At 44.5% G+C, this 10229-nt stretch overlaps 1 pseudogene; it reads left to right on the forward strand.

Annotated features, from left to right (window-relative positions):
* The first annotated feature begins 594 nt into the window (after positions 1 to 594).
* LOC129532869 (transcription factor NF-E4-like) lies at positions 595 to 4123 on the forward strand (annotated as a pseudogene).
* The last annotated feature ends 6106 nt before the right edge of the window (positions 4124 to 10229 follow it).

Below are 10229 nucleotides of genomic sequence, written 5' to 3' on the forward strand. Positions count from 1 at the left end.
AATCCCAGCACTTTGGGAGGCCGAGGCTGGCGGATCACGAGGTCAGGAGATCGAGACCATCCTGGCTAACACGGTGAAACCCCGTCTCTACTAAAAATACAAAAAATTAGCCGGGCGTGGTAGTGGGGGCCTGTAGTCCCAGCTACTCGGGAGGCTGAGGCAGGAGAATGGCGTGAACCCGGGAGGTGGAGCTTGCAGTGAGCCGAGATCGCGCCACTGCACTCCAGCCTGGGCGACAAAGCTAGACTCGGTCTCAAAAAAAAAAAAAAAAAAAAAAAAAAAAAGAATAAATAACTAATGTAAAGCCTTGGCTTTTGATGTCTTCAATCATTTCACTCTCCAACTTTTAAAACATATTCAGGGATTATCAGTAAATTTCTATATCAATTCAAAATGTATGACTTCAGAAATATCAAAGACTCTATCCCCTTCAGTCCCATTTGCTGAAACAGTGCCTCCAGAATTCCTACCAAAGTCTTCCTTTAGAGCTGTCAGGCATTTTCTCAAAGTTGATTGCCACCACTTCTATTTCCACATCCTGGGATCATGTGGACTGTTCATGTCTCTCACCTTTAAGTAGAGAGTTCGGGCACCATGGAAAATAATTTGGTTATTGTACATCAGAGGTGTAATGAAGTGGCTGACTCCATTTTTTGGTGTTTGACTGCTCATGGTTTACAAGCACATTTCCTCTTCTCCTTGTGCCTTGCATCTGGGTAAGTGGATGAGAAAGTCCAGGTTCTCTCTCCTTTTGCACTGGCAAGAAGTTCAAATCATGTAAGTTCAGGCCCCTGTAGGAATCCTCATTCCAGCTCTGCCCTTTAAATATATAAAAACTCCAAATCACTTTTTACCTGGATCTCTCAAATCCTTTTCACACCTGTTTGGGAAGTCAGCTCTGCATCCCATGTAAGTCTTATTATGGGAACATTTTATAACCTTTTCGTGCACCTGTAGCATCATCAGTGTCAACATCCAAACAAAATTTTGGAGAAGCAGTCACGTAAAGAGTTGGTGACCAGATGCGATTCTCATTCCTGCAATCCTAGCTACCTAGGAAAATGAAGTGGGATGATTACTTGTGTTCAGGAGTTAGAGGCTGCAGTGAAATATAATTGCACCACCGCACTCGAGCCTGGGCAACAGAGTGAGATCTTGTCTCAAAAATTGAAAAATAAAAAGCCAGGATGAGTGAAACTGACTATGTTTTGTTTTGTTTTGTTTTGTTTTCTTGCAGGGCATAGGGAAGCACACTGAGTTTTGAATACCTTCCAATGGAGCACAACAAAACTCACAATATTTTTGGAGCTCTATAGCATGCTCTCTCTGAACCAAACATTCAATGCTGTATTACATTAAAAGAAAAAACTTTAGACAAATTAAATTTAAAACCATTTAATTTAGCAAATGTAAGATTCTCCCCCCAGCCGGAAAGCTTAAGGAGATGAATAACTCTTCCCTTCGCAGGCCCAGTCCCAAGGTGCAAGGCCACTTGTGTCAGCAAGATAGAAGAAGCAGGAAGAGAGCCGGCCCAAGACACCTACCCTGGCCAGAAGACAGGTACCCCTGAAGACTGAGACAGAGGCCGTCCTTGTACAACGTAGCAGTTATGTCAGACCAGGACACTTCCTGTTTACAGGAGACTGTAAAACTTTGGCCTGGTCCTCACTTGGGGCTGACTCCATTTTAGGCCTCAGCCTGCCTGCACCCAGGCACTCATTAAAACAGCATGTTGCTCCACACCACCTTGTGTTTTCTGTTGGCACACTCTCAGGATTCGAACTAATACAAGAGCCTTACATCTCGCGCCAAAACCTGGGAGGGGCTCAGGTCTGCGTCCCTCATGGACCTACCCCTCCACCCTGGAGAGCAGGCCACAGCAGCCAGATAAAGGAAGCTCCTCAGCCTCCAGTCGCCATTGCATGCATACATGTCGGTCACTGACTTCGCCTACTGTTAAGTTTCCCCAGGAGCCCGGTTAACAGGGAAAATTCCACATGGCCTCTGTTGGTTTCTCTGGTCCAAAAATCTAACATCTGTCCAAGAAGGTTCCGGGGTGTGCCAGGCACTCGCTGATCATTTGTTCTTAGCCTCTAAGCCATTTGATCCCATTCCAGGAATGAAAAAGGCAGCAGTTACAATTGCTCCTTTTATCATCTCCCTCTGGCCGTCCAGGACGGTCTCCTTTTCCCTATTCTTCTGAGCCTACCTTCTGTTATGGGAAACTCCTAGTCCTCCATTCCAAAACACTGCCCTCTAGACTGCCTCATAAAAACCTGCAAACCTTAGGCTTCAGGCAAATTATCCACCCTAAGCTCCTTGTCTTTTTTGCAATTCAGTCTGGCCACAATACAAACTAGATAATGGTTCCAAATGGCCTGCAAATGGAACATTCGACTTTACAATTTTAGCTGATTTAAGCAATTATTGCCGAAGACTGAAGAAATGGGGAGAAATTCCTTATGTCGAGGCCTTTTTGCACTCAGATCACAACCCGACCTCTGCAATTCTTGCTCACCTGTTCAAATTCTTCTCCTCCATTCTCACTGCCCTGATCCTTTCTCCTCTCTTTCTCCTCCCGACCCTACTTCCTTTTCCTCGTTAGATCCAGCAGACTGTTGCCCGCCCCTCCCAGCACTCACCTCTCCCTCTCCGCCATCTTCCTTAACCCCCCAAAGCCTCCTCTTTATCTTCTCAGCCACCATCTTCCCAGATACCATCTTCTCAGCCGTCACCTTCCCAGCTGCCATTTTCCCAGCCACCATCTTCTCAGCGGCCATCTTCCCAGTCAACTGTATCCACTTCTTTTCCCACACTGTCCCCTCCTCAGGACAATTCTAGTATTGCCTGTACCCATTCTCCTCCCACACTGCCCTCTCCTGAGGCTTGTAAACCCATCCTGCCACCTTACACCCCTGTCTATTCTCCACTGCCTGTTAACTCAAGCCACTTCCCCCTTCAAACCCACAGCAGGAACCACTTCCAGGTTTCTCCTTCTCTCCCACCCATACTCGCTCAGGTGCCATCTTTTGCCCATGCCCTACCCTTACTTCAGGGCCAGTGCTAGAATGTCCCCTTTGGGACGTAGCAGGAGCTGAAGGTATTGTTAGCATTCATGTTCCCTTCTCCCTCACTGATCTCTCTCAAATTAACAAAAGACTCGGTTCATTTCCAGAAGACCCTACCTTTTAAATTAGGGAATTTCAGTACCTTACCAAGTCTTATGAACTAACCTGGCATGGCCTCTACATAATGCTCTCTTCTACCCACACCATAGAAGACTGAGACTGTAAGTGGACCCTAGCTCAGGCACATGCTGATACCATTCATCACCAGCCCCCTGCCCAGCCTACTAGCATAGAGGCAGTCCCCAAATAGGACCCCCACCAGGACTATCAAGATTAGGCCTCTGGAGGCCACCATCGAGACCACATGTTTGTGTGTCTCCTAGCAGGACTCAAAAAGGGTACCCATAAAGCGGTAAACTATGAAAAACTTTCAGAAATCACCCAAGGTCCTGATGAAAACGCAGCGCCTTTTCTCTCTCATTTAACTGAAGTCATGAGAAAGTATACCAACCTAGAACCAGCCAGCCCAGAAGGAACCACCACCTTAAACCTTTGATTCATTTCCCAATCCACCCCCGATATTCAGCACAAGCTTCAGAAGCTTGACAACGACCCTCAAACCCCACAACGAGACCTTCTTAATTTAACCTTCAAAGTCTTTAACAATCATAATCAGGAAAGTAAAAGGCAAAAACAGACAGAGTTTCAAATGCTTGCCTACACCATCAGGGGCCCTGGAGGCCCACGGGGCTGCAGCTCCACACGGAAGCCTCCTGGCAATCCACCTCCATCTGGCACGTATTTCAAGTGCGGCAGTGAAGGTCACTGGTCCAGACAATGCCCAAACCCAGGTAAGCCCACCAGGCCATGCCCCCTCTGTGGAGGACCTCACTGGAAGTTGGACTGTGAGCAGCCCCCGCAAGGACTGCCCCCATCCCTTCCCAAGCCAGCAAAAACTTCCTACTCAGATCTCATCAGCCTTGCCACTGAAGACTGACAGTGCCCTGGAACAGATGCCCTGGCAAGTATCATTGCTTCATCCAAGCCAAGGGTAACCCTGATGGTGGCAGGTAGGCCAGTATGTTTTTTCATTAGTACCAGACCAACCTACTCTGCTTTACCTGATTTTTCAGGACCCACCCAGTCCTCCCAAGTCTCTGTTGTGGGAATTGATGGACAACACTCGAAACCCCAAGTCCCCCCTCCACTCTTCTGCTCCCTTCACACCTTTTCCTTCACTCACTCTTTCTTAGTCCTGCCCTCATGTCCAACTCCACTCCTAGGCAGAGACATCCTTCCAAAACTCCACACTATTCTCCACTTCCACGTTCCACATAGTACCCAACGCATCAACCCAGACCCCTCTGGGGCTTCTAACTTTCTTCTACCCCTCCAACCTCCCACCTTAAAACATGCAACTTTTCCTGTTCCCCCATCTGTAGTTAACCCCTCTGTTTAGGATACTTCCACACCTTCAGTCACAGAACACCACACTCCCCGTCCACATTATCCTTAAAGAGCCCACCCAGTTCCTATCACAGAAGCGGTATTCCATCCCCCAAGCAGCTCTCATAGGCCTACAGCCTATCGTTTCTCGCCTCCTCACCAGTCACCTACTCTGCCCAAAAAACTCCCATTTTTAACACACCAGTTCTTCCTGTTAAAAAGCCAGATGGAACTTGTCGCTTAGTCCAGAACCTCAGGCTCATTAACCAAGCTGTCTAGAATTTCCTAACCCATATAGATTTACTTTCCGCAGTTCCCTCCAATACCATCCATTTTTCTGTTCTAAACTTAAAGGATGCTTTCTTCACAATTCCTTTACACCCTAATTCCCGAAACCTCTTTGCCTTTACGTGGGAAAACCCCAACACCCGCCTTTCACGTCAGCTCACGTGGTGCATACTAACTCAAGGTTTCAGAGACATCACCCACATTTTTAGACAGGTCTTTGCTTGTGACCTCTGTACTTTATCCCTAACACCATCCACTCTCTTTCAATGTGTTAATGATCTCCTGTGTAACCCTTCTCAAAGAGACTGCAACACCCATACTATCTCTCTCTTTTAAACTTCTTGGCAGAAAGGGAGTATTGGGTCTCCCCTAAGAAAGCACAAATATGCACCACCTCAGTCACCTGTCTAGGTCTAGCTCTTACCCTGTGAACCCGAGGGCACACAGCCAACCGCATATCCCTCCACCAGTCCCTCCCGCCTCCAGAGACTAAGCAAGAAATTCTCTCTTTTAGGACTAGTGGGATGTTTTAGGCTCTGGGTTCCCTCCTTCACTCTACTTGCCAAACTGTTATACCAAGCTGCTAAATGCTCTCTCTATGAGCCTTTAAAACCTGCACAGCCTATTACCCAACCTTTCTGTCTTCTCCAAAAGGATCTCATCTCAGCCCCCATCCTCACTCTCCCAGACCTCACCAAGCTTTTCTCCCTCTATACCAACAAACAGCGTGGAGTTGCACTAGGTGCTCCAACCCAGTCTAAGGGGTCCAACCTCCAGGTTATCACCTACCTCTCCAAACAGCTTGAAACCACAGTTCTCAGATGGCCTGCCTGCCTCCAAATCACCATGCTAACCAGCTCCCGTGTAAACCCGGCCATGCTCTTACCTGAAGCTACAACCACCCAACACCCTACACACTTCTCTGTGAACACTCTTCAAACCTTTCTTATACCTTTTCCAAACCTAACAGACCAACCCCTTCCAGATGCCTCCTTTACTTGGTTTATAGATGGCAGCTCCTTTCTACATCAAGGATGCTCACATGCTGGTTATGCTATAGTGTCACCCCCCCCACACACTATTGAAGCCAATCTGCTCCCTCTAGGTACCACCTCCCAAAAAGCTGAACTCGTTGCTTTCACTCGAGCTCTCACTCTAGCAGCCAGACAACAAATTAACATATATTCAGGTTTTCATTATGCGTTCCATATAGTACACTCACACTCATCTATCTGGAAAAAACCAGTTTCCTAACTACAAAAAAACACTCCCTGTCATAAATGGCTCCCTCATCAGAAAGCTCCTCCAAGCTGCTAGACTCCCACAGAAGGTTGCCATCATTCATTGCAGGGGCCACCAAATGCCAGACAATCCTATATCAGCTAGAAATGCACTAGAAGATCAGGTAGCCAAACAAGTAGCCCTACAACCTGTGCAAAGCCAGTTTCTGTCCCTGTCCTTGTTCTCACCTCTTTACTCCTCAGAAGAAAAGGAGGACTTCCAAGCCCAAAACCTTCAAAAGCAAGGACCATGGTATGCCAAGGAAGGGCGCTTCATTCTTCCTCACTCTCAAGGCCTTCCTCACCTCCAAAGGTTCTACAACTCTTTCCATGTTGGTTAAAAACCTCTCTTGCAACTTCTCTGCCCTATTCCTCTTGTTCTTACCTTTCCAGCCATGTTTGAGAAATCACCCAGTCCTGCTCTATCTGCCACTCAGTGTCACCCCAGCGCTCCCTCCAGCTGCCACCTTTTCCTTCCCACCAAGCCTGGGGCCAGGTACCTGGTCAAGATTGGCAAGTAGACTTCACTAGCTTGCCTCCCGATAAATGGCTCTGCTATCTTCTAGTCTTTGTCTGTGCTTTCTCCGGGTAGGTAGAAGCGTTCCCAACAAACTTTAGAAAGTGCAAATATCATCACACAAACTCTCATCATACATGTAATTACCAGTTTCGGACTCCCAACATCCATCCAGTCCCATAATGGGCCCGCCTTCATCAGCCAAATTACCCAAGGTGTCTCTACACCCTCAAGAATAAAGTAGGTTCTCCACACACCCTACAGGCCTCAGTCTTCAGGCAAAGTTGAAAAAAGGAACTCTGTCCTTAAAGCCCAACTCACCAAGCTGGCTCTAGAAACCCACCAGCTGTAGACAAAAAATCTCCCTTTCACCCTCATGACACTCCATGCAACACCAAAGCCATACTTTTTTTATAGTCCCTTTGAAATCATGTATGGCAGAACTTTTGTCTTGGGGCCTCCACCCTTACCAGACTCTGAGCCACTCAGTAATTACCTTCCCTCCTTAATCCAGACACAGTTTTTCATTCGTGAAGTAGGAGATGAGGCCATGCCTATCCCTGTTGACACCTCCTTGTCCTCTCAATGTAACTGTTTTGCAGGCACAGACATGTTTATCTGCCCGACCCTCATCCAAAGGTTACAACTGAAGTGGACAGGCCCCTACACTGTGATACTCAGCACGCCAACTGCGGAGAGAGTCCAACGACTCCCCAACTGGGTCCATCACACCAGGGTAAAGCTCACCCCCAAGGCTACCCCTTCCTCCAAAACATTAACAGAGGGCAACACCCTTGGAGTCCCTGTATGTAATAACCTAAACAAAGAAAAATGATCCTTAAAGGTAGGAGGAAGCCAAAGATGGCAAGGGAACGAATGGCCTCCACAACGGATCATCGAGTAGAACAGTCCTGCCACTTCAACCGAGGATGGTTCATGGGGTTATTGCACTCCTGTATATATGCTAAATAGAATAATTAGACTAGAGGCTGTTCTAGAGATAATCACTAACCAAACCGCCTCAGCCCTGGAAATGCTCACACAATAACAACACCAAATGCATGCAGCAATTTATCAAAACAGGCTAGCACTAGACTACTTATTAGCAGAAGAGGGTGGAGTCTGTGGTAAGTTTAATATCTTTGATTGCTGTCCTAAAGTTAGACAATAATGGAAAAGTGGTTCTGGAAATCACTTCAAACATCAGAAAAGTAGCCCATTTACCAGTCCAAACCTGGAAGGGATAGGACCCAACAAACCTTCTAGGAGGGTGGTTCTCCAATTTAGGAGGATTTAAAATGCTGGTAGGGACAGTAATCATTGAGCTCCTCCTGTTTCTCCCGTGTTATCCCACTGATAATAAAAGCCATTACAACTCTTGTTGAACCTACACTTAATCAGCAGACAATCCAGATGATGCTCGTGCTACAACGGCATGATAGATACAAACCCGTCTCTCAAGAATACAACAAAAATTAAGTTTTTCTTTCTCCAAGGTGCCTACGCCACCCCAATGTTACCCCTGAAGTAGTTATTGAGAAAGTCGCCCCTTTTCCCTTTTTTCTATAACCAAATAGACAGGAATGTAAGATTCTCCCTGGGGTCTGAAAGCTTAAGGAGAAGAATAATTCCTCCTTTCTCAGGCCCAGTCCCAAGGTGCAAGGCCACTTGCATCAGCAGCGAGCGTCAGCAAGAAGAAGCAGCAGGAAGAGAGGCAGCTGAAAGACACCACCCTGGCCGGAAGACACGTACCCCTGAAGATCTGAAGATCGAGAAAGAGGCCATCCAGGTACAATGTAGCAGTTATGTCAGACTAGGACACTTCCTGTTTACAGGAGACTATAAAACCTTTGCCCCATCCTCACTTGGGGCACCTAGGCGCTCATCAAAACAGCATGTTGCTCCACACCGCCTCGTGTTGTCTGTTGGCATGCTCTTGGGGTTCTAACCGATACAAGAATATTACAGCAAAGAACTACTCATGAATCAGACAACCCTCGGAACCAGAAGAGGTTCATAGAGCTCTGTTTTGCAATGGGCAGGCAACATTTGTGGAAAGAAAACGGAAGTGAGTTACAGAAACAGCCTGATTGGTTACAGCTTGGGGGTTTGCCTTATTTGAACATGGTCTGATCAGTTGGCTGCCTATGATTGATTAAAGCTTAGCTGGTGTTATTGGCTGAGACAGCTATTTGTTACAAAAGTATACTCCTCAGTTAGGTTTTTAGTTAGTTTATGTACTGAGTTAGATGCAGTTCATTACCTAGGGACTCAGAGTCCCTATGAACTGGAGCCTCAGGCCAGATTTAATTTAATTTAACGATTTATTATTAAATATTGTTAAATTTGTTACTGTTTTATATATAGCTTTTCTGTTTTAAATACGCTCTTCTTGGGTTCAAGAACATTATCTTGACTTTTTTTCCCCTACCCTTCCCCCACCATATAAGACTTGGTGCAGTAATAAGCACACATTTATTTAATTTTGTATATTAGGATATTTTCACATCCTTAAAGGCAATATATAAAATAAGCATTGATGATGTACTTTACGTAAAACAAAGAGTCAGATGTTTGCTTGAATAAACAATTTAACATCTTATAGTAGGTTAATATGAGATTGTGTTATTCAAAAAACAAGTAGAAATAACTTATAATTACAATGTACCATTATGTGGAGTTGTTGATTCTGCAGCATTGAATACATAAACATTTACTGAACATTTATTATATTCACACCCCTGCATTAGTTTATTTTGTTTAGTTTTGAAGAGCTTTATTGAGATACAACTCATGTATCATACTTTCATCTATGTAAATTGTGAAATTCTATGTTTCCAATTATATTCACAGGTTTGAGTAAGCATCATCACAATCTCATTTTAAAATATTATTATCTCCCTTAAAAAAATTACCCGTTAGCTGTTACTCCCTATTCTCTCACACAGACAATCTCGTAACTCCTAATCTAAGCAACCATAATATAGGTACTCTATCTCTATAGATTTGCCTATTTTTGTCACTTCATAGAAATGAAAACATATGAAGCACATACGAGTTTCTAGTAGGTTTAGCTTAAGATATTGATGAATTGTTTTATATATTTCTATAGATTATTTCCAATTTCTCCATTCTCTTCAAATACCTAACCTTTTCACTTTCAGCAGATGTCTTTGATTCCTCCTTTAAGAAGGAAATAGAAACATCAGAAAAGGGTTTTCCAACCTCCTTCTGCCAAACTTAGCAACTTACAAGCAGTGATAGAATTTTTTCTCATTCTTTTTTGTTGTAATATACATTTTCCCTCTATTGTCCTTAAATGCTGTGGCTCCTGAATGTTAGATTTGTTTTTCTCATTCTATTCTCTGACTTTATTTATCTTATACTATAGTAACTTCAAAATATATATATATATATATATAGTTTTATTATAGCAACTCCACTTACAACACACTTAAAACTCAATTCAAAATCTATTCCATATATATTGTATCTATTGTTCCACAATTATTAAATAATAACTATCCATACAGCTGCACAGGGTCAAAATCTACCTTGACCAATATATTTTAAAGTCCAGTATATTAAAGTCCAGGAATAATTATATAGAGACAAAACCTCTGCCTCTAA

The sequence above is a fragment of the Gorilla gorilla genome, chromosome 3 (genome assembly GCF_029281585.2).
Source record: "Gorilla gorilla gorilla isolate KB3781 chromosome 3, NHGRI_mGorGor1-v2.1_pri, whole genome shotgun sequence".
Classification (NCBI taxonomy): domain Eukaryota; kingdom Metazoa; phylum Chordata; class Mammalia; order Primates; family Hominidae; genus Gorilla; species Gorilla gorilla.